Below are 25,579 nucleotides of genomic sequence, written 5' to 3'. Positions count from 1 at the left end.
TGCGAGGTCCCATTATGAAATCTCGCAAGTCAGCACCTTCTTTAAGTAAAGTTAAGTGTTGCTTAATTTCGGGTAGTGTGGATTTCTGTAGCCATTCGGGCATAGTTTTCATACACTATATGTTGTAATTATCCCTGGATGTTGTCTCTGGGAATATCTTGGGTCTGGCCTGTTCTGTTTGAACCCCTGTGTTTTGTTCCGGAATCTATCTTGACAGTTATTAGTGTCTGTGGGTCAGATCAACCATTTGTTCCAATCAGGAATAGTTCTGTTTTGTTGTAAAATATTGGACACGTCTAACTCCTCATCTGTAGTTTTATTTTTATCAGGCATAGGCTTTGGTATAGGTGGGTTGTTTAAATCTGTTATCTTGGCTAGGCCAAGACAGGTTGTCTGTTGAATGGTGTCATTCAGGAACATTATTTGTTCTGGGATCATGCAGGCTCTAAATAATGATTCTAAACCTTGTACCTGCCACTCTTTTGTACCCCAGATGGTTTTTGTCTCAATGTTATTTTTCAAAAATTCAAAACCAAATGTAGACATTTTTTCATAAAATTTTTCAGAATAAATCAGTTTAGTATTTGTCAACATGTTTTTCATTCCTGTCTTATTTAACATTTTGAAATAAAACGTTTCTGGATTAGTGATATTAAACCCTGAGAAGTATGGTAATTGTTCATAAAATGTTTTTGAACTGCCTTTTGGCGGAGTTGGACAATGTTCCCACTGATTATAACTGAAAACATTTCTAGGATTAGCAGATTTATGCAGATAATGGTTCCCAAAGTGATTGAAGCAATACATTTCTTCGTAATTCGAAGAACCCTGTAAATAGTCATGCTCTGTAAATTTTGCTGACATTTCTAAATCTGACAACATATTATTAATATTTTCAAAGTCCCAATCATCAGAGAAAGTACTAAGTGATACAATGTCACTTAAAGAGATCTTGAATTGATGTGGATATTTCAAGAATTCAACCGGGCCATAGATTTCGTAATCAGTTTTGTCCCATGCTATACCACCAGGTATAGGATTTGCTGCGATGTTCACTGATGATAGTTCTCTTTTTTCCATGTGAGACGATCTGTGTGGTTTCAGGACCAAGTTGATGTTCTGACTTGCTGTGTCCATTGTACTATATTTTCCATCAATAAATCTACCTAAACTTAAAACCAAGATGAGCCATAGAAGGAGGAAAAGTACTCCTAACACAATCCATAATTCAATCCATGGTGAAATCAGATATGTTTCTCTGTGTTGATGAAAGAGCTCTGTAATTTTCTTTTTGAAAGTTTTGTTTGCTGGCTTGTCTCCATGTTCACTTGGATCATCAGAAAAGTCATCGAAATTGATGAAGTAGCCAGAAGCAGTTCTGTCAATTGTTTGGATGGCATCAGGATTGTTATTAATCTTTGTAGTTGCTTCTTCCTTTTTCATATTAGAATAGTCCGAGGCTACATCATTGTAGACAGGTGTTTCTTTACGAACTGTTGCAATTTGGTTTCCAAGAGACACAAGTTCCATGGCTTTGTTGCATAGTCCTTTTTTATTCACTGCAGGTTTATCAAAAGTGATTAGTCTTTCAGTTTGAACCTCTTGGATTGTAGCAAGATTTGGTCTTCTGCTATTTCTTGGGAGTCCACTGGGACTACTACTTATGATTGGCCACATGATTGTGGTTTTTACCAGGTCGATTGATACAACTTGGTTCTCCTTTTTACCAGCAAGGGGGGGTAGTACTACTGATCTTGTTCCGCTGACATCTAAGACAGGTACTGCTTTTCTGTAAGAAGGCCCAAATTCCTTCTTCGCTGCGATCTTTTCTCTGACCAGATCCCCAATTTTTGGAATCCAGACAGGTCTTGCTGGGACAGGTGATTTTTCTTCAGTGGTCTTTGGCTTTAGCTTTGTGTTACTTAGACTCCTTCTTGTTCCATTCAAGTCCTGTAAAACAGCCAAACGATCGTTGATATCAAAGGTTTTTTGTTTCACCACTGAAGTGTGACAATCAAGATCATGAATGATCATTCTTGTACCACACATAAGTTCGTATGGAGTGATACCTCCTAGAGAATTTCTTGGCAGATTATTAAGACTATGTTGGACACTTATTAGATGTTTGACCCACCCGTCACCCGAACCTAATACCCTTGCTGCTATAGATTGCTTTATGTCACGGTTTTTTCTCTCCACTACCGCATTTTCCTCTGGATGGAATGGACTAGAATACCGCAATGCAATGCCCATGCTGGCCATGGCCTCCTTGTAAGCCCGAGAGCTAAACGCAGGACCCCGGTCAGAATGTAGCATGCCAATTGTGTATGTGCCGATAAAGACTCACAAATCTTTTATAACAGTTCTGGCATCAGCCGAGCGCTGGGGGCCACATCCTAATGAATCTCGTCTTAATATTTATGGGACCGCATTTGTCCGGTCGGACGCCTGCGTGTAGATAGTCTAATGCTGTCTAACAAAGGTGCCTGGGCTGGTCTTACTGTGTTAGAGTCAGATATCTGGTCCGGCTCATAACTGCGATCTCTAATTGCAGTCCTGACACTCCATTGCAAAGTTATAAACTTGCATGCTCATTCCCAGCCACCAAGAACGTGATTGTAATTCTATTAGAGATTTCAGGATCTCTTGGTGCCTCAGACCAAATCCCATTTGTGCTTCTTGAATCAAGAAGACTCTCCGGTTCTTGTTTGGAATTACTCTATCCCCCACTCCAGGGATTTGAGCAAAAGGAACGGAGTTCGCATCAATTATGTATGTATTTCCGAGTGGATAATTTAGAGGTAATGCTGCATAGTTGCCTTTCAATGAGGCTTTTACTGCTAGCAGCGTTTCACCGTCTATTTCTTTTTTCGTACGCTTTTTTGTAGCTACGGAAGCCGATTGAACAGCTGCCGCCGAGGCTTTGTTAGCCAATGAATTCCCTGCAACGTGAACGCCATTACGTTGAAGACTCTGCGTATGTATCACGTGAGTCTTTCGTAGTTCTTTCTGCAAAAGAGCTACTTGTTCTCATAGTTTTTTATATGTTATTGTGGCACCTGTCTCATCTTTGTAACCGTTTTCAATCCAGGTCTGCATGCAATTATTGTAAGATTCGACGCAGTAATACGAATCGCACACTATTAGTGTGGGGAATTCGCGATCGGCATTTTCAAGCGCCATCTTTAAAGTTAGTAGTTCAGCTCGCTGAGCTGTACATTTTCTGATTGATTCAGTTTTAGTGACCATCGGTCTAAATTTACCTAAGCGCCAGCGACCTTTAACAATCGCGGACGCAGCCTTGTAAATTTGTTTTTCTACAACGTAGTATTGTGCAAATCTGTCCATGTAGATAACACAGGAGTATTTTTCGAGAGGCAGAATTTCGATTGACAGAGGACATTAATTTTCATATTCCAGATATTCTAGTTTTTTCATTTTTGGTTCAAATGCGTGTTTCACGTCTTCTGTTGCAAGAGAATTTTCCCATTGCATCCATTTTGGATCTAGAGCTTTAGCATTTAGAATGCCTGCTCTTGTTACTGCCTCAAGGGCTGATACTGCTGTTAGTACAGATATGCTCTTCCCTTGGGCTAGGGCTTTTTCTTTTGCTAGAGCAGTTTGAACCGCAGTCAGAATTTTTTCAGTAGAACTGAATTTTATTTCAGCTTGTGTGTACAAGTGTGATTTATAAGCTATTGGTACAGTTTTTCCCTCATTAGAGGGCAGGTATTTGAATCCGCATCTTTCTGGGATGATTCGGATTACAAGGTTGCGTTCGTTTGCGCGTGTTTGCAGTTTTGTTTTAGTTAACATGTCTGTTTGTAATGATCGTAAAATTTCTGTGTGTTTCTTAGTCCAATTAATTGGTTTAAAATCAGTTTTTATTAGTTCGTAGAGAGGTTTAACCCTCTCTCCATAATTTAGAATGTATGTTCTTCCGAAATTCAGAAAACCTAGAATTGATTGTAAGTTTTTCAGTGTTTTTGGAGCTTGGCGTACTGCACAGAGGGACGTGTATCAATATCTTGATATCTGTCAGGGTTTCTCAAATTGTCCCTATTTCTAAGGTTGTATCTTTTTTCAGAGGGCTCCCTTTTGGGAAACTTGCCTCCTCCTTCTGGAGATCTATCCCTTCGTTGAGGAGACCTTCCTCTGGACTGAAATTGTTTTTCTCTGGGAGAGGTTTGTTTATTACCCTCCCACTTCTTCTTTTGAGTAATTAAATTATTTTCAATGAAATTCTTTTCAGGATTTTCAGTTAGTTGGGGTTTTAGTGGTTTCCCACCCAAACTATCTCTACCTAGTTCTTCATACGATTTTTCAATTATTCTTGCAAGTTCAAAAGGTTGGTCTGCTATATCTGTTTCTTTCAATTTTTGGCGGATCGCCACAGATGCTGCTTCTCCTTTTATGTTGGCTAGTAATATAGCCGAGACCTGCTTAAAGTCTTTTAGTAATTTCATACCCAGAGTTAAAGCAGGTTCTGGACCGTATTCATTTTGAATCTGTCTTAGTACGCCTGGTATAACCGCCCTAGACGGAACACCATGTGTTTTTGTGTAGATAGAAGCAAAGACTGTGCCCCAAGTGTCACATTCCTCCACATGTGGTGCGATCCCCATTGGAAGACAAGATAGTCAGAATTCTGTGTTTGTCATTAGGTGTAGTATCAGGAAATACTGCCTCTATTTGGGTGATTTTTTGAGCTAACCAGAATGGAATTTGTTCCTGTTTTTCTGGTATTTTACCAATACATGATTGTATATTCTGTGGTGTGATTGTATTTGTGTTCCCCTGATGAGGGGTGTGCTGTGGAATTATATTTGCAGGTTGGACTGTTGAAGTCCGCATGACATACTGGACCAATTGTCTATGTATTTTAATTAGTTGTTTTAGCTGAACTAAAAGTTCTCGGTCTGACATTTTTTCAATGTCGGGATTTGGTGTATAGCTGGCTAGAACCGGCCATGTGGCTCCTGGTCTACCTAGTGGACCGAGCCTGGTAATGTGATTTTGATGTTTTAGGGCGCCATTAAACCAGAGCTGGTGCTCTTGGTATGTTAGTGGAATTTCAACGTCCTCGAAGGGGGCATGTTCCTCTGGAAATTCCTCTATTTTGTAGTAGTGGAACTTGCGTGTCACAGCGTGTGCTGCTGGAAAATGTATCCAGGAATAGAATTCCTCTGTCTGCCGATATTCATGGGCCTCTACCACAAATATGACCGTACCACCTCTTGATGATACTCCATTTTTTATACGTTTCATAGTTATTGTTTTTCTTATATTGACCGGGATGATTATAGCATTCTGGTCATCATTTTGGAGACTTGTGTCTTCCGCTAAGAGTTGAGCTGCTAATTTAGCTCTCTCCCTTTCTTCCTCACTATCTGACATTTTTACTGACAGAAAGTTTGCAGAGCAATTTTCAAGGAAACAAAGATTAGGTGCACAATATTTTGGAACACTGTATCCTTTAACGTTGACTAAACCAAAAACTAATACATAGGAATCTCTTCCTACTAAGTTTTAGCGGATATTAAACTTTTACCCACTCCAGACGTCTATTGGAGTTTTTCCAGGAAAAGGGGTCTGTGTGAAAAGCACGACTGAGTTACTCTAGTATCTTGCGTTAGATTATTGCCTTACCAAACGTTGGGCGCCATGTAGTGTAGTTCCTATATTCTCAATAGGCTCTGCGCATTGGAATAACATAAACGATAGTTTAGACGTAGGACTGAGGTCGACTAGGTCTCTATTGAATATGTTAGACTTAATTATGAATGCCAGCTAGCTCAGAGGTCACTAGACACTTTCTCGAGTGAACAGGAAGGAGTTAACTTTCCTGAATAGACAAGAATGGATTAGTTTCTGACAACCGCATAAACATGACAACTTTGCTCCCTCCAGAATAAGGAGTATATCTCCAGAGTCGTGTGAAAACAATAGATAGCTATTTCACTCAGTCAATCGTGCATGCTTAGTTTCACCAGAGTGCAGTGAAATAGAGAGACGGGCGTTTTCAATAAAAGTTGTTATTTATTGAGCAGTCTTCTTTCTCATGCAAGAGAAGTGAATTGCCACAATTGCAATACTTGTCATAAAGTAAAGTGCGTACAGTAAAAGGAGTATTATGAAATAATACTGTAAAAGCATTTATATGGTTTCTGAGCCATATGATACTTAAAACGGATAAAATATATACAATACATACAATGATAAAAGTTGACTAAACGTACTCAACTGGTGCTTCTAAAATACGCCTACCCCAGTGTACCTAACCTAAGCCTAGTACGTGGGAAGGAGTAAGAGAGCTGCAGTTTAAGTTTAGTTAATTTTGCCAAGAATCTGAATCAAGAATTCTTTAAGGATTTAATCAGCTCCGGAACCTTGGTTTTAGAATGAAGGAGGTCTTGTATCTCTTTCTCAGTACTCAATCTCCCAGCAACCCGCAAGGATGCATAAGGGAGACCTTTGTAGTGCCACCTGATTTGTCACTGACTTGGCAGGTGACACAGGAGTGACAAAACTACTTGGTGTCTTCTGACATGTGAGGCCAGTGAAAGTGAGAGACAAGCCTGTCCCAAGTTTTGTTCTGGCCAAGATGTCCTGCAAGGGGAATATCATGGGCTAGTGTCAAAAGGAAGCCCCTGAATGTCAAAGGTATGACCAACCTCATAGAAGCACCAGACTTGGGGTTTCTAGCCTCTGAATACAGGAGCCTTTCATCCCAATAAACCTTATGGGTGCCACTAGCATACCCTGGAGCCTCTGCAGCTTGCTGTCTGAGGGGTTCAAGAGAAGGGCAGTCCAACTGCGCCTGCCTCAGACCTGCCCTGGAAGGACCCTCTGTCCCAAGAAACTCAACCTGATCAGGCTCAAGCTCTTCTAGGACAGATCCTTCTTCAGGCTCACAATCAGCTTCCTTAGAAGGCTGATCCTCATCCTGAGGCAGGGGGAAGGCTCTGCCCTAACCCTACTGCGTCTCCTCTTGGTAGGCAACTGGTCCATTATTCCAGAATTAAGTAACTGTTCAGTGCAATTTTTGACCTGACCCTAATCACAGCAAGCACATGTGCTGAGATGCCTAGCATTTCTGCATGTGTCCTATACTCCACTTCAGACCAGGCTGAAGTCTCCAGGTCATTGCCAAGCAAACATTCTACAGGGAGGTCTGAGCTAACAACAACCTTCTTGAGGCCAGTTACCCCTCCCCAGGAGAAATTAACAACTGCCATACTGTGTGTGGTAGTGACATTGCTAGCATTTGTCACTAGGTAATTCTCACCCAGTATGATCTGTCCAGGGTCCACAAAGCTGGGCGTCACCTTGGTGACACTAGCACATGTGTCCCTGTAGGCCTGAGCCACTTTATCATTGATTAAAGGAGTTTGTTTGTACTTGCCCAAGTTATTGGGACTCACAGTAAGGGACATACCTATGTCCCCATCACAGATCAAAACAGCTTGAGTTGGTATTTTGACTAGGCCAGAATCCATCTCAGTTCCCTGGGTTAGCCCTACTACTCCCTTCTGTTGAGAACCACCACTTGGAGCTGAACTAGGGAGAACAGTTGCCTTAGGGGCAATGGTGGCTGGAGCGGTCTCCTTCTTGGTGCAATCACTGGTCCTGTGAGAATTTAATTTACAAACTTTGCACCACGGTTTTCTAGGACCTTCTTTCTTTTTAGATTGTTGGGAACCCCCACCATTAGAAGCTTTCTGGGGACCTTGAGAAGACTTCTGGTCTTTTGCTTTCTCCCCACCCTTTTGGTCTTGCTTCTTCTGGTCACCACCTTGGTTCTGTACCTTCTGCTTCACCCTGGTACTGACCCATTTGTCTGCCCTCTTACCCAATTCTTGTGGAGAGGTCAAATCAGAGTCAACCAGGTGTTGATGCAATAACTGGTTCTGACAATTATTTAAGAATCTGTTCTCTCATTATAAGGTTATACAATCCTGTATAGTCACTTACTTTACTGCCCAGTAACTAGCCTTTCAGAGCCTTAGTAGCACAATCTACAAAGTCTGTCCAGTCCTGAGTCTGTGCCTTCTGGGTGTCTCTGAACAGCAACCTGTACTGCTCAGTGGTTAAGCCAACCCAATCTATCAGAGCACTCTTCAGGACATTGTAGTTGTCAGCATCCTCTTCACTAACAGTGAGGAGCTTGTCTTTGCCTTTGTCTGCAAAGGAGAGCCACAAAATTGCTGCCCACTGACGATGGGTACCTGCTGTACTTTGCAGGCCCACTCCAAAGCAGTTATCCACTTGTGGATGTCATCCCCAATCTGATAGGGAGGGACAATTCTGTTCAAGTTTCTAAGGTCATGAGACCTATCCCTACCACTAGGGATATTGCTGACACCAGTGGGCTCTAGCCCACACAATTTCTTCTCTCTCTCAAGAGCCAGGGTCTCTTTGGCAAGGGCAATTTCTTGCCTCTTGATCCTAAGCTTGACTACTTTCATTCTAGCTTTATGCTCTCTTCTCTGAGGGGAAGTCATTCTCCTTTGAGCTGAGGCATTGGACCCCACTGATGAGTCAGAATGTTCAGATCCACTGGAAAGGGATCTGGGTCTGTAGTATCGGGTTCCCAAGGCCTACATGCTCCGAAGATAACCCACTTACATTCAAGAACTGTTGGCACGGAAACTGAAAAATTCAAAGAACAAGTTTATTAAGACCCCATGGGGTGGTGGTACATTCCTACAGCACCCTTCGGTAATGCAAGAAGTATCACACCGAACATCGGTGTGACCCGTTCTTTTATACAATTTGCAGGTAATAAAAAGATAGGCGGCACACAGTTACAGAGCGTTATGTACGAAATAGAAATTTTAGAAAACTCTATACTAGATACCAATACGAAAGTGGCAGCGGTTTGCGTTACCAGTTCTGTTGTGAAAGATATCCCTGCAGTTAATAATAGCGATGGAAGAGCCCCATATTCTGGGATTAACGAGATTGAACCACATGCGTCAGCAGAAGAAGATATAAGAACTGAGACTATGGTAATAAGGACACTTAATCCATCTGCCCCTATCTTTCGATTGTCATCTGAAGTACCACTGGCTTCAACAAACGTCCCTCCGAAAGATGCTCCGTTGTGGGTAGATACATTGTCATTGGACTTTCTGCCATTATTCGATTCTGATATAAATCTGAATAGGTCATGGCTGCTTAGCTGCCTTAAAGATATTGAAAGTTTAAAATTAATTCAGTCAAGTGACATCGATTTGGTTTCATCAGTAACATGTGAGAATGGCCAACGAGCAAGGGTTAAATTTTGCTCAAAAATAATTGCTAATATCATTCTTCAGCAAGCAGAAGCTTTTCAATGTAGAGGTATAGATGTGTTACCTTTCATTAGTACTTGCTGTAGAGAGGGACCATTTAAATTGGGTGTTAAACAAAATGTCTTGTCCACTTGCAACAAGGATTTAAAAATCTGCGTTTCAAGGGGAAAGCGTTTGGTCTCAAAGATTCCAATATGTAATGAGAACGTGATCCCGTCTCAATGTCATGACCCCCAGCAATGGAATTGGCTACCAGGAGCATTATCGAGCAATACATCGAGTAGCAAATGTCTATTTCATCATCTTTAGCAGACAATTAAATATTATCTCCTGGAATGCCGCAGGACTGTACAATTCCCCTGAGAAATTGAATTATCTTCTCTCTCTGAAAGCTGATGTATTGTGCATCCAAGAAACATGGTGTAAAGACATACAATATGGGGGGAAAGACTATTTTGTTTTTGAGGCCCCCGCTACACCATCAAATAGAGGTCATGCAAAAGGGGGAATTGTCTGTTTCTTATCTAATTCCTTACAATGGCAATTCTCTCATTATATCGATATTAGTAAACTTTTTCAAGTAATAACCATCAATAACCTAGCTTTAGAAGGTACTCGAAAGTCACTTGTAATCATAAATGCATATATACCGCCAGAACATAATTTTAATCCTGTTTTAAAGCGAATGTTCTCGTACATAAAGCAGTTGTTAGAGGGTGCTGCGCCTCCATATATCCTTCTTATGGGTGACTTGAACAGTAAAGTGTCTAACCTAAGTTTAGAGTTATTTAGAAATAAGGCAAAGGAAGAAGCGTATAATATACCTCAATCTGTATTTCCTAATAAAATAAAAACAAACAAAAGAGGAAAGATCTTATTAGAGGAAATAAGTTTGGTAGAGGGGCTTATAGTAAACGGCAGAATGCCCTCTGATGCCCCAGCTAAGTTTACTCATGGGTCATATAGAGGTGAATCTATTTTAGATTATGTTATCACAGACTATGAGACGTACTCGTTCATTCAGGATATTGTGATCTCAAACTCTATTTTAAGTGATCACAAAATGGTTAACATAACAATTTCCCTACGACCCCCTGTGATTGAGTCCTGGTCTCTGAGTAATACAGGAATCTCTATTAAGCATAAGGGAGGGAGATGTTTCTGGGACTCTAACTCTGTAAGGAACGTTCAAAGTATTCTTGCCCAAACCATATTGGAATTAGATGAATGGCAAGGATCAGAACTCCTTAAGTTTGAAATACTATTGCAGAAACTAAGAAAGATGGCAAAGAAAAACAGAAATCCTAAGAATCTCCCACGCCCTCCGCCTATATTACTATCCTTAAATAAGGAAGTAAATAAACTTGTTAGGCAACAGTATCTTAATAGATCCAAAGAAAATGAAGGTAATCTTGCCTTACTCAAAAGAAGAAGATATAGACTAAAAAATAAATTAAAGAAAGAAAAAGAAGACACACTATGGATACAGTTAAGAGAGGCATCGGTCAATAATAACTCTAGAGACTTCTGGTCCGTAATAGGAAAAGGATGTGGAGTGAGAACTCCTCCCACTCCGGTTTCTATTGCAGAGGAAGTATGGACGACATTCATTTCAAATCTTTACGCTCCCAATGGAGTGGAGGATAAAGATTCGGAGCTAATCCGGAATGAAGACAATAATATAGACCTCCCTACTGAGGAATCCATAGCAGCTGTAATAAAAAGTATGCGCTCTTCCGGAGCCATGGGCCCGGATGAATTGCCCATGACTATAATAAAGCAGGACGTCACTTTATGGAGTAAGATATTACTCCCACTGTTCCATACATGTTTCATTACTAAATTAGTCCCCAAATCTTGGAGGGGTAGTATTCTGATTCCCATATTTAAAAAGGGAGAACGGGATAACCCTAAGAATTATCGCTTAATAGCTCTTTTAGATTCAATTGGAAAAATTTCCGCAAAATGTGTTTTACTTTTAATCATGAAATGGATAGAAGCAAATGATATTCTACCTATGCAGCAAACTGGGTTTCGTAAAGAGCATGGAACTCTTGATAATTTGACTGCCTTACAGGTGCTTGTAGACAAATATGTCCGTGTTCGAGGAGGAGGATTATATGTGGCATTCGTTGATTTTTCAACTGCGTTTGATAAGGTACATCGGTCAACGCTTTGGAAAAAACTTGCCACAATGGGTATGCCAGTATATTTACTAGAATTGGTTAAATCTCTTCACTCCAACACATGGTGCAAGATGTTACTAGGGGGGGAAAGGGGACTTTCTCAATCGATCCCTTCCCCGAATGGACTAAAACAAGGGTGTATATTGGCCCCTATATTGTTCTCCCTATATACAGCTGACCTACCCTCCCATATAACATCTAGTGGAGGATTAGCCCCAAAAATTGGTGGATTACCGATATCTGTATTAATGTACGCAGACGATATACTTGTGTTAGATTTAACCCCGAAGGGCCTGTCAAATCGCCTGCATGCACTAACACTCTTTTCAGAAGCACATTATATGAAGATTAACGCTACCAAAAGCAAGATTATGTGCATTTTCGGTAAGAAAAAATGCAGGTCTGAAAACTATAACTGGATACTAGGAGGACAGAAATTAGAGGTCGTTAAAACCTACACCTTTTTAGGAAAAATAATTACAGCAAACATAAGTGAGACTGCCCATATAGAGCACAATTCTCGTAAAGCATCATCACATGGGATGGGACTGTGTTCTTTATATAATGCCACAGGGAAGAGACATTTCACATTATTCCTCGATGTATTTAAAGCAAAGATACCCGCTACTCTCCTGTATGGGATTGAACTAGTGGATCTAAAACACTGGGGATTTGTGCAAAAAATTGAAGGAAGGATCTTAAGGAAAATATCTTCTCTTAATACGGCCTGCTCGGACATTTCATGCAGGCTGGAATTCGGACTGAGAAGTGGTTGGGTGCAGGGGTTGATTGCCCTTGTAAGATGGGTAGCCTGTCTGGTTAGAAGTAAAACTGGTTCCCTTAGAGAAGCGATCAAAAGAGAGCTTTTGGGGGACCTCAACGAGTTCTCTCTACTAGTAAAAAACTTTAGAAAGGCTGTAAGTCTGCTAGAGTTGGATGCAAACAGCTTGTTTCTATTAGACCCTGTTGAACTCAAGATAAAATTAAAAAATGCATCCTGGGAACTATGTTACAAACTGGATAGGCTAGCCCAATCAAGAAAAAAAGAAAGTCAATCTCTGTTAAATACATACTTATTTAAACAGCCCCAACAATATCTTATTTGGAATATCCCACATAGAGTCCGAAGGTTATGGTTTTTATTAAGACAAGATCTGCTTCCTTTAAATACTCTTCTCGCAAAATGGTACGGTGTGTCTCCTATTTGTAATTTTTGTCATAATGCTGTACAGAATCGTAACCATGTATTGTTTGTATGTAATGTATTGCGCCCTTTTCGCCTTAAATGGTTAAAACCAATTTGTCTGCAACTAGGAATCTTAAATGTAAATACTTTTCTCCATGCACTTTATTGCCCGCCCAATGAAATGTTTTGCTACAGAATTTTTAATTTTTTTAAAAGTTTTTTAGATATTTATTAATAATGCACGGGGAATTGCTCGAGATAGCTTGACTAATGATTGTATGTGTCTCCTCGCTTATGCTCGACTGCATGGTTTTTATTCTGTTTTCTTTGAGATGTATACTGTGTGTTTTATTTTATGTGGCCCTCATTGAGAGCCAAAAACATAATAAACTTTGACTCATACATATATGGTCATCTTTTGGAACACAGCCAGCTCATTGGAGGGTTACAAACCCGCTGGTCAGTTTGGCGGCACATTCCTGAGGGGTAACTGGTCAGTGGGGACTGCGCATGTACAGGCTTGACCAGTACTAAAAATAGCCTGTTGCTGGGCAAACTCGAATGGTCAGTGGCACGGACAACGGACTAAAGGGCACGCTGGCCACGAGGCCACTCATGATCTAAGATGGCCGCCGTAACATACAAAATGACGTTTCCAGGTATAGCCAATTTAAGCGGGGAAACGTGTAGCACAGCTAAGCGCTAACTCGGCCATTGTCAAATTACGACAGACGACCCTTTTAGCGTTTAGCTGAAGCTACCCCATAATGGACATAGTCAGGGTGTTCATCCTCGATATCAATTAGCATTATTTGAGCTACTTCTTTATGTAGCATCATTTTGTCATGAGCAAGAGCTCGTTTTGATGGTATGCAAGCTGATAAGCACATAGAACATAAAGCTGGGCCACATTGAATACATAAGCATACACAGAACAGTATCCCTACAATGATACATAGAATCGTTAGCAGTTTCCAACCCCAAGCGGTAAGCATTGACCAGAACCACCCTGAAAGAGTCCAAGTTCCATTGTCCGGGTGTATTTCAGCAGCTATCTTATGCAATTTAGAGATAGCATCATAAACGGATGGCGAATTGTCAGGTACATAAACACAGCAGCTACTTCCGATAATTCTACATGCCCCCCCACGGTCAGCTAGAACTACGTCTAACACCATTCTATTCTGGAGTGTAACAATTCTAGAAATCTGGAGTTCTTCCGTAATATTCCCAAGTGCAATGGCAGTATCATTGGCTACAGCCTCAACAACACGGGTCAATCGTCGTATTTTCCGACTATTTAAAGCGGCCCCCACAAAGGAAAACAGTCCCAAATTAAAGTCCACATATTGCTGTAAGGCAGTATCGGTCTGGTCGATATCGTCCAGAACAACAGTCCGTTTGACACGATTCAAAACAAAGTCGTGGTACAAAATATAATCATTATGGTACATTGGTGGGGCGATGAATACAGGGGGTAGTACAAAAGATACATAACAAGTGCCTAACCATCCCAACGGGAGCTGATGATAACCTTTCGTTCCACAAATGAAATAAGTATTGCGAGATGCTACAAATGAGATGCCATTCGGACTATCAAAGGTAAGTGTGGTGCTGCATTCACTTTTCCCCACCGGAATTGACCCTTTATTGCGTATACACAAATCAGCTTTAGTAGCAATGACATTAATGACATGTGAGCTGGATACATTGATATTCCGTTGATTACTGTACACACGCGGGGCAGAAACATTATCGGGGCGGTACTCCTCCCATTCAAATCGAGTACCCTCAGCCCGTGGAAACCCATCCCTGTCGTGATAACAAATTTTATTCAAACGGAAAAGCACCCCCCCTTTTGTTGCCCATCTCAGAGTGAAGAGGAGAGTGTACCAGGCATTACAGGATCCATTATGTGAAAACGGGAGAGGAATGAGTGGAGTGCCCCCTTTCTTCTGGTGCCCAGGCAACATCCCACACACCCAACAATTAGACGTGTTTGTCATATTATGCGTATGATGCAGAATCTGAATAAAGCTATTGTTCAAATAAGTCTGTCGGTGCCGTTCTTCATGATAGGGCAACGTGAAGTGAAAATGTTCGGATGGAGCCGGGGTAGTCGGCAGTAAATGTTCACGTACAGGCACCACAAGTTCAACTACCCAGGCTATCACAGCTATTACCACGATTGTCAAGACAAAAAGGATGGCACCAAGTATTCTTTTGTCTCGTGATGCGGAAGACACCATTGTTCAAAAAGTTCTTAATGTCTCAGATAGTTCAAATTGTTCAAATTGTTCACAAAGTCTCAAATATACATATGTATATACCTAAAAAAGAAAAATACGGTGCTGAGCTCCGAGGTAGCCGTTGTTTTCTTCTCCGGGGTCAAGACGGGTGTCGCTACTCTTGGCAGAACTGATCCCCCCCCTTGAGATTCCCGGTTTCCGTTTCACAAACCCCAGAGCGGTAACCAACCAGTCTCGAAAAATCAAAAAAATTCTTCTTTATCGTGGCCGCAGATTATAGCGCTCTCGTCCAGAAACAGTGTGGTCCGGGAAGGCTCCCTCAACTTCGGCCGATGTCACAGCTCGGCTCTTTTCTTTCTCCAAAATTTCCTTGTAGTCTGTTAACACAGCAGGATTCACCAGATCAGGAGAGACACGACGGCAGTGAGTTGAGTGCACCCACCGCTTCCTATTGGTCACTCGTACAGCTGTCCGGGTCGCCAGAAGGACCTGCTCAGGGCCCCGCCACCTCGGTTCCAAGCTGCTCGCCCTCTCAAACGATCTGATCATAACGTGATCACCAGGGCGAAGATCATGGCCCTCTCCAGTAGAGCGGTCAGGGAGCGCTTCTCGAACCTGTTGATGAATAGAAAGCAAATCATTTGTTAATCGTGCCAAATAATCATTCATCATTATACAAGGCACATCATGTATTAATCGCGGCTTGGGCACCCCCCAAATATTCATAGGCCTTCCAAACACCACCTCATACTGTGTGAGGCCAGTTCGCGAGTGGGGCACGGATCTAAGAGAGAGTAATGCTAGCGGCAAAGCATCCGGCCACTTCAACGACGTGGATGCCACAATCTTAGCCAGTTTGAGTTTCAACGTGGCATTGTACCGCTTAACAAGACCTGCCGACTGAGGGTGAAACACAGCGTGAAACTTCTGCTGAATCCCTAGCCCCTTCAGCACATACTCCACAATCTTCCCAACAAAATGAGGCCCATTATCGCTCCACAAAAATTTGCAAACTCCAAATCGAGGGAAAAACCCCTTAAGCAACACCTTAGCTGTTGTCAAAGCTGTATTGTCTTTCGTGGGGAAAGCCTCTACCCATTTGCTAAAAGCACATACCACCACTAAGACATACTTCAGATTGTTGCAACGCTCAAGCTTGATATAATCCATTTGGAGTACCTCGAATGGTGCAGAAGGTGGAACGAACCCTCCTTTCGGAGTGTGGGTCCCCTTTGCAGGATTGTGCTGCAAACATACCAGGCAGGTCTGCACTACTCTCTTGGCGGTATTAGCAATCTCGGGATGTTCCCAAACTCGTATTAACAGTCGAGTGATTGCAAGAGCTCCCACATGCGCCAACCCATGTGCCATCTGGACCATCGCTTGTAAGTAAGCCGCAGGCAACTTCCATTTCTCTATGTCCTTACTTCTCCAACAACCTTCATCATCTAGCACCCCATCTGCTGCCCATGCCGCAAGTTCTGATTCAGTAGCTGATTTCTGAATATCTAGGATCTCTGCTCTAGCATCGTTCCAGCGCTCAGCCTGTGATTGTGTCACGTACATGGGGGAGTCAGTTCGGGACATAGCCGTTTGTCTCGCTATGCTGTCCGCAAAAGCGTTTCCCCGACCCACTTTATCAGTGATCTTTTTATGGGCACTACATTTTATTATCGCTACTTTCTTTGGACAAAGCAACGCGTTTAGGAGATCACACACTAGTTCTCCGTGCATAATGTGTACTCCGTGAGAAGTCAAAAACCCACGTTCTCTCCAGAGTAGCCCGAAGTCATGTGCTACTCCGAAGGCGTACCGGCTGTCTGTGTATATGTTTACACATAGGCCAGCACTCAATTCGCAGGCTCTTGTCAAGGCTATCAGCTCCGCTGCTTGAGCCGATTTCTGTGGTATTCTAGCTGTTTCCACCACTGTCTTAAGTGTCGTGATCGCATAGGCTGCAGAAGTCGTGCCATCTGGCAGCCTTAAACACGATCCATCAACCCACAGTTCCCCATCCACATCTGGAAGTGGCATATCCTGCAGGTCAACACGACCCTTTGTCTGTTCCTCGGTCAGAAAAACACAGTCGTGTTGTTTGTCTTCCTGACCCTCCTCGACCGGATAGGGCAATAAAGTGGCAGGGTTCAGGGTAGCGCATCTTTTCAGTGTGATATGTGGCGCCAAAAGTGTAAGCTCATATCCTGTTAACCGTGCACTCGTAAGATATTAAGTCTTTGTTTGATTTAGCAGGGCATCTACTGCGTGGGGAACTAGCACCAACAATTTGTGCGATAACACTATTCCCTCGCTCTGCCTTATGGCTACTGCTGTTGCTGCCACTGCTCGAAAACACCCAGGTAACCCTCGTGCTACAGGATCAAGAATGGCAGAGAAATACGCACATGGTCTCTGCTTATCCCCGTGTGCTTGCACTAACACGGATAACGCGCACCCTTCTTTCTCGTGCACTTTCAATGTGAAAATCTTCGTGTAATCTGGTGTGCCTAATACAGGGGCGGAGCAAAGGGCCTGTCTCAATTGTTCAAAAGCATTCTGACATTCATCTGTCCATTCAAGGGGCATTGGTGTAGCTTTGGACAGTAACGCTAGCAAAGGTTTTATAATGTACGAAAACCCCATGATCCACTGCCTACAAAAGGACGTTAACCCTACGAAGGCGCGTACATCTCTCTGTGTGCGGGGGACTGGTGTGTCTAAATTCGCCTGAATTCGATCTGATGTTAATGCACGCCCCTCCTTAGACAAAAGATGACCGAGGTAGGTCACCTTGGGTCTACAGTATTGAAGCTTTTTCTTAGAAACCTTGTGATTATTCTGTGCTAGAAAAGAAAGCAACGCAATCGTACTCTCCTCACATTGTTCATAAGAATCTGCAGCAAGCAGAAGGTCATCCACGTATTGGATAAGGACAACCCCTGACTGTAACTCAAAGGAATCAAGCTGTCTTTTCAAAGCCTGGCAGTAAATGCTCGGGCTCTCAGTGTAACCTTGAGGAACACGACAAAATCTATACGATTTATTATTTAACGTGAAACCAAACAAATATCTGCTATCAGGATGGACAGGGATGGAAAAGAACGCATTTTTCAAGTCAATTACACTAAAGGTCGTGGCCGTTGGTGGGACCAATGTGAGCAAGGTCGTAATGTCGGACACCACCGGGTATTGGGGAATGACAATTTTGTTAATTTCTCTCAAGTCAATAATAAACCGATAGACTTTGTCGTCAGTATCTCTCTTAAGAATCGGAAGAATAGGGCTGTTACAAACATTATAAGGAACCTCCTCCACCACTCCTGCAGTTATCAAATCTTGAACAATATGTGTCAGGGCAATTTCACCTTCCCTCGAAATCTTATACTGTGGTACCCGTGGCAGAGAGGCCCCCTCCTTAACAGTAATATGAATAGGTGGAATACGCATCTCTCCTACATCCGTGTCTGAGGTCGCCCATAACGTGTGCGGGAGAGAGGCCAAAGCTGGAATGTCTAGTATAGTGCAAAACCTATCTGAGTCAGGATAATTGTCATTCAGGATAACCCGCACTCCCTCAGGAGCGCACCGTATCGTTGCTCGAAAGTATTTAAGCAAGTCAATGCCCAGGATATTATCTGGTGTATGGGGCGATAGCAAAAATTGACCAAAACTAAAAAATTTGTCAAGACAAAGTGCAAGGGGTTTTGACAATGGGCTAGGGGAGGGTGTGCCATCGAACCCTACACATGTTATCATTTCGCCAGACAGGGGAGCCCTCGGAACCAAGTTTTTTGACAAAGCGCTACGAGTAGCTCCTGTGTCGACTAGAAATTGATCAGTAGAACCCAAAATGCCCGCTGTTACATATGGACCCTTCTGATCTACCGGCACTTCAATTGATTCCGTACCCCATCCTACGCAGTCCTATGCATGCACATAATCCTGGTGCTCCACATTCTCACCATCCGATATCTGGTATTGGTTCCGTCTATCAAAAGTATTTCGTTCATCCTGGCCACGGCCCCTCTCCTCAGTCCTTCCACGATCACCTCCACCACCTCTTGCTCCCGTATAACTTCCTCTCGAGCTACCACCTCCTCGACCACGCAGACTACGTTGTTCACGAAGTACCGGACAATCGTCAGCCCAATGCCCAAACTCTTTACAGTACGCACATTGATCCTCCGCTATATCCGTACGACCATACGACGTAGTGCCTCCACCTCGTCTACCTCTATCCTGCCCTCTACCCTGTGTTCCACGAACCTGTGCCAACATCACCTTCGTTTTCAATTCTTTCGCTTTTTTATCAACACTTTCTTTAGCCTCCAACTCCTGCCGCTCATAATACTGAGCCATAGTTAACAAAGAGGCAGGGGTCGCCGTGGCCCAGGAACTTTCACTCGATTTCAATCGCTTTGCAATCTCCGGTAGGAGATTAGCCACATACTTATCTACAAACAAATGCCGACCTGTATCCTCTGTTAAAGATTGACCACTGTAATCATGAAACGCCTCTTCGAAGCGTGTAAAGAAATCTGAAACCGTTTCATCTGGCTTTTGTTTGCACGAAGCTAACATAGTCCAATCGATCTTTTTAGAAGGTACGAGCGTTTTTAATTTATTCAAGATAGCCGCCGGGAGGTCCAAAATCAACTGGCAAGGCTTACACGCCGGTTCCCTATCTAAATCAGCTGCAGTATTTCTTTCCATGTTCCCCCAAGTATCGTTTCATCATTATTTTTACGGATCTGTCTCCACATATCAGGCGGAAGAATTAACCCAAAAAACAGATCTATGTCAACAAGAGTCATCACACAAGACGAAATAGCCCCTTCCACCCCTTCATAGAATGCCGCTGGATTTTTACGAAGATCAGGTAAAGAATTTTTCAACGCCATAACATCTGCTCTATTCCAAGGCGTATACACCCAGTTATATACAAAATATCCCTTTGCATCCTTTGACAATTTATCATCGTCTGTACCTTCCCCTGGTGGAACATACAAGGGTGCGGCTTCACGCATAGGCATAACATGCAGTGTAGAACTCTTATCTGAACCCCGGAGAGAACACTCCTTAGACTGCCCATTAGACTCCGGCCCGGACTCCTTATTCTTTTTCCGCTCGTCCCGCAATCTGGTAGTCTCGTCTCGCAGCTGGACCAGTTGCTTGTAAAGGGCATCAACATCTGCAAGATCAAATAAACCTTTATCCAGATTCTCACGATGAACTGACACAGCTTTAGATTCTAACGTATCTGAAAGTTGACGATATGCGGTAACAACTTCATCTGCCAAAGTAGCCAGAAAATACAGTAATTCTTGATTTGTCCAATTACCCCTTTCCGTAACAACTTCAGACTGAGAAACAAAATTCGTATTCACTTTACGAGCCCAACTACGTAAATGTGCGGATCTCTCCGCAGAAAACCTGAGACCAGATACACCCTTCTTTCCCGGCTTATCCTGTCCGTCATCATCCGAATCTGCAGCTGGAGCCGTAGGCGAAACGTACGGAGGCGGTGATCGATCTAGCAATGAAAAATCATCAATTTCATTATTGAGGACAGGATAAAGCGGGCGGCGAATAGGGAATTGACCAGTCGTTTGCAATTTACGTTCCCGTTCCTCCCTCTCTTTCTTCTCCTGAGCCTCCTTTTCCTCAAGCTGTAAAGCCTTATCTCGAGCAGCCTTGCGCTGCTCTTTGTCCGCCAAGGCAACTTCACGCTTCATTCGCTCACGCACCGCTTTCTCCCACATTCGTACACAATCAAACATATTTTGTCTAGACCTTCGTTGAAACAAACATTGCTCCACAAACTGTACTTTACGCAAATCGAACGACCCATGTAGAGGCCATTGCAATTCAGGATCCGATTTAGTATACTTATTCCATAATTTACTGTACATTATAGGGGGGAGGCCAAATTTGATATGCATTTCACGATTTGGTGTTCCTTCTGGTGGAGCCGCCTGTGCTTCCGCTAACCTAATTGTGGTACCATTTCCAAGACAGCACATCCCTCGGAGTGTGCTTAAAACAGGCATGTTCAAAAAGTATCACGAAAGCGCGATACCGTATAAAATGGCACTTACAGTACTTCACACAAACGTGCCGCTCAAAGGAAAAAAAACAAAATTAGAGAAACATCTCTACATGCCTGCCTATGTGAAGTGCACTACACATATAAATTCAAAGTTCACAAATTCACAAATGTTAGCTAACTCAAATCAAAGTCATAGGTCATAGAACTTCGGCAAGCTTCCGAGGACTACCTTACCGATCACAAATCATAGAACTTCAGTAAGCGTCCGCAGACTACCTTACCGATCACAAATCTTACCCAAAGTCTCAGAGGTCCAGATTCCAACTGCCAAGGTCTTTTAATCGAATCAGCCAAACGGCACTTTATCCAGCAACACAGACGATCAAGAACTCAGTCGGAGACCGGCGCCACCTGGAAGGTCAGATCAGAAGGAAAGGAAGAAACACCGGGGTGCCAAGACTCGGGTCACTCGGTGGCAGCGTACGCGTCCATGGCGAGTTTCCAAACCTTCGTCACGACCTCTCCTTCGGGCATCCGAGTCGCCGATGAGTCCCTTCGTGGTCGCCAATTTGTAGTATCGGGTTCCCAAGGCCTACATGCTCCGAAGATAACCCAATTACATTCAAGAACTGTTGGCACGGAAACTGAAAAATTCAAAGAACAAGTTTATTAAGACCCCATGGGGTGGTGGTACATTCCTACAGCACCCTTCGGTAATGCAAGAAGTATCACACCGAACATCGGTGTGACCCGTTCTTTTATACAATTTGCAGGTAATAAAAAGATAGGCGGCACACAGTTACAGAGCGTTATGTACATATATGGTCATCTTTTGGAACACAGCCAGCTCATTGGAGGGTTACAAACCCGCTGGTCAGTTTGGCGGCACATTCCTGAGGGGTAACTGGTCAGTGGGGACTGCGCATGTACAGGCTTGACCAGTACTAAAAATAGCCTGTTGCTGGGCAAACTCGAATGGTCAGTGGCACGGACAACGGACTAAAGGGCACGCTGGCCACGAGGCCACTCATGATCTAACATGGCCGCCGTAACATACAAAATGACGTTTCCAGGTATAGCTAATTTAAGCGGGGAAACGTGTAGCACAGCTAAGCGCTAACTCGGCCATTGTCAAATTACGACAGGTCTTCTGTTCACATCATCAGGCCTATGTGGAGGGATAGAGGGAGGCCTTCCTAGGCCATCTCTACCCTCAGGTAGTCCTGTGTTTTCCAGGTTAGGTTCAACAACCTCCTCCTGGTCTATATCCTCATCATCTTCAGAGACCAGTGGGGCTCCCCCACTAGGATCCTCTTCTGATGAAGGATGGCCCCCCTCCCTGCTACCATGTACCTCCGGGTCTGATGCTTTTCTAAGTCATCTGCTACTAAAAGATGTACTCGGTTCTGGGTGGTTAGACTCTGTCATTGTCTTAACTTTATGACCACACACAAGCTTCTCAAATCTTGAAAAGTGAAAGTGGCATACTTAGTTGTCTGCCTATGGCTGACATCGGGCAGAGAGGCACTACCTCCTGCTCTTAAAGACATGGCTAGTGTGGTGTGGTGTGTGCACCTACTTCACTATTTGGTTTCCTACTAGGACCTCTCTAGAAGTTGTAGTCAGGGTGTGCTAAGCCCTTAACACCTACAACTGCTAAGTTCAGTAGAACTTATGTATTATAAGACTTTATTGATATGTACCTACAGGTACCTTGATGTGATCTTTCAAATGATATTCTCACGATTATTTAGAACCACAATGCAAGCTCTTATGCCACCGCTGCCACCAATGTGAGAAGTTAGCCTGGCATATGATGTCCACTAGTTCTAGTGGGTACCTTGCACCAGTCTAATCGACCCTTATTGATGGTGGTTGTAAAGTCAACCTTATAGAAAGCTATTCTAGTGGTAGAATGGACCAGCAGTCATCAGGCTGAGACTTCAGAGAGCGTACTAAGCAAGTTGTTTTACCACTTATAATCCCTTGAGTACCAAATGAAAGGACACCACACAAGCTATATATCAAATATATATGTATTGATTGTAAACACAACCCCCTCTGCACTCTTTATAAGGTTAGAGGTAAAAGTACAATACAAGAATCTTAATTAGCATACGATAAGTTGCACAGTATACGTTTTGCCCTAGGGGCCTCACAAACTATATACTAAAATAGTGGTATAGGAACCACGTGAGAATTAGAAAGCAGGCATGGGGCCTGTGGAATCACTGGGGCTACTCTAAACAACCAAAGGTTAGGAAGCAGGAGGCCCAAGGGAGACGCGTGCAGTGTCTAAACACAGCCGCGGGTTACCATTGACTTTCTATGGGAAACGAACAAGTTACAAGTTTATAGTTTAAGGGAACTTCCGGATGGACTACGATGAAACCCTTTTAGACACTAGGAGGGCCAATACCCTTGAGACTACCAGAGTACTCGTGTTACCTCACCCACGGAAGCCGGGTGCATAGGTGTCTTTTGATGTCGGGTTTCGTCGTTGATTTCAATGGAGAGTTGCAAAGAAGTGCTGCAGGCGACCATCGGAAAAGTGTCCGGGTGGATCCAAGGATGGATCAAAGATCTGAAGTACCTGAAAGCAGAAGGGACAGAGTCTGGGTCACTTGCCAGTGACCAGGATGGCGATGGAAAGCTGCCAGCCGCTGTCGGGGGATTTCAGGCGAAAAGGTGAAGTTTGTCTCTTCAGCCACAAGGTCCAGGAGGCATCGATTACAACCAGGAGCTGGATTTGAGCTTTCCCACAAAGGATCTAGTTGACTGTGGTGTCCGTATCCGGATTGGACCCAACAAGCATTGGCAAACGCAACCCACACAGGATGTTGAGATTGGCTTTGTTGCAGACCAGCAAGGTCTGTGGCGCTTCTCCCTTGCAGGAAAGCTGGAGCAAGCCTGGGGCAAACAGGAAAGCAAGTTTGTTATTTGGGACCCATGCACATCGCTTGTACTTTTTTTAGCAGATTACTTGCTGATCGCCTGAAATAGATATAGATATCGATACCTACTTTGCTGCTATATATATTCCAGAACACTGACACTTTGCTGCTATTCCTTTTACACGGTGATTTAATACGTGTGTATTTTTAGATTTGTCAAACTTACTGTGTTTTTATTCAGTCCGTGTTTGCGCTATTTTCACCACCCTCTCAGAGCCGCCCACGAGCCCAGCCGCCATCTTGGGACGGGTCGGGACGCGCTCTAGCCTCTCAGACACTTCACTAGAGGCAGCTATATAGGCTGAGCGAGCGCTGGGCTCATTTGATTGTTATTTGGGACCCATGCACATCGCTTGTACTTTTTTTAGCAGATTACTTGCTGAACGCCTGAAATAGATATAGATATCGATACCTACTTTGCTGCTATATATATTCCAGAACACTGACACTTTGCTGCTATTCCTTTTACACTGTGATTTAATACGTGTGTATTTTTAGATTTGTCAAACTTACTGTGTTTTTATTCAGTCCGTGTTCGCGCTATTTGCACCACCCTCTCAGAGCCGCCTACGAGCCCAGCCGCCATCTTGGGACGGGTCGGGACGCGCTCTAGCCTCTCAAACACTTCACGAGAGGCAGCTATATTGCCCTCGCTCACCAGGATGCGCAGCGGACGAGCGCAGCGGGAGCGCGCCTAAGACAAGCCCGTCTGCGCCCGTCTGCGCCCGTCCGGGCCGGGACCGGGCCTAGGGCCACCCCCCCTGGCACTACTGCCCCTCAAACCTCTGGCCTTTTATGTTGTTACACTCCCGCCCAATTGAGGGATCTGAATCCAGGTTTCACCCGTAGGCAATGTACAGCTAGGCCCCCCCCACCAATGTGGCCTACACTCCTACCCCGTGTCCTGGGTGTACCTTTAAACTGCCCGACCCAGCCTATCTAAGCACTGTACACCCCGTGCATCGCGTGCCTCTCTCTGCCACAGCTTTGAAGCGCCACACAAGCGCGCCAATATCGGGCAGCACTTATTAACACGCGCTCTCTTCCCAGTCATAGCTTACAGATTAGGGAATGTATCCTCAGCCAGGACCTGGACATTCTTTTTGTCACGGAAACCTGGGGGGATGCTGCCTCGGGACCAGACTTCTGCCTAGCTACCCCGGAAGGCTACAGTGTGGCCAGGCATGACAGAACCATAGGAAGAGGCAGTGGATTAGCCATTATTTACAGGGACACATATCGCTCTAAACTTGACCCTATCCAGTGTTCAAACTGTGAAGCTGCTACCTTTGCCATTAGCCTCAACCATAAACAGGCTCTAAAAGGGATCCTTCTGTATCGACCCCCTGGCCCCCGCAGCTCTTTCTTAGCCACTCTCTCTGAACTTAATGAGCATATCACAGGATCACCCGAGTATGTGATCTTGGGCGATTTTAATTTTCCCCTTGAAGATCAGGATAACAATGACACTGCACAGCTCACTACCGATTTGCAGATCATGGGACTGCAGCAGTTAGTGAAGGGTTCTACCCATCAAGCTGGGCATACGTTGGATGGCATGTTCACCAACAACCCCGATATCACGTGGTGGATGTACTACCACTAGTATGGTCTGATCACAGGGCCATCACTTTCACCATACAAACCTGTGCCATTAATCCC

This window comes from Lissotriton vulgaris, chromosome 8 (genome assembly GCF_964263255.1).
Source record: "Lissotriton vulgaris chromosome 8, aLisVul1.2, whole genome shotgun sequence".
NCBI classification, from domain to species: Eukaryota; Metazoa; Chordata; class Amphibia; order Caudata; family Salamandridae; genus Lissotriton; species Lissotriton vulgaris.
Note: the sequence above shows the minus strand (reverse complement) of the source record.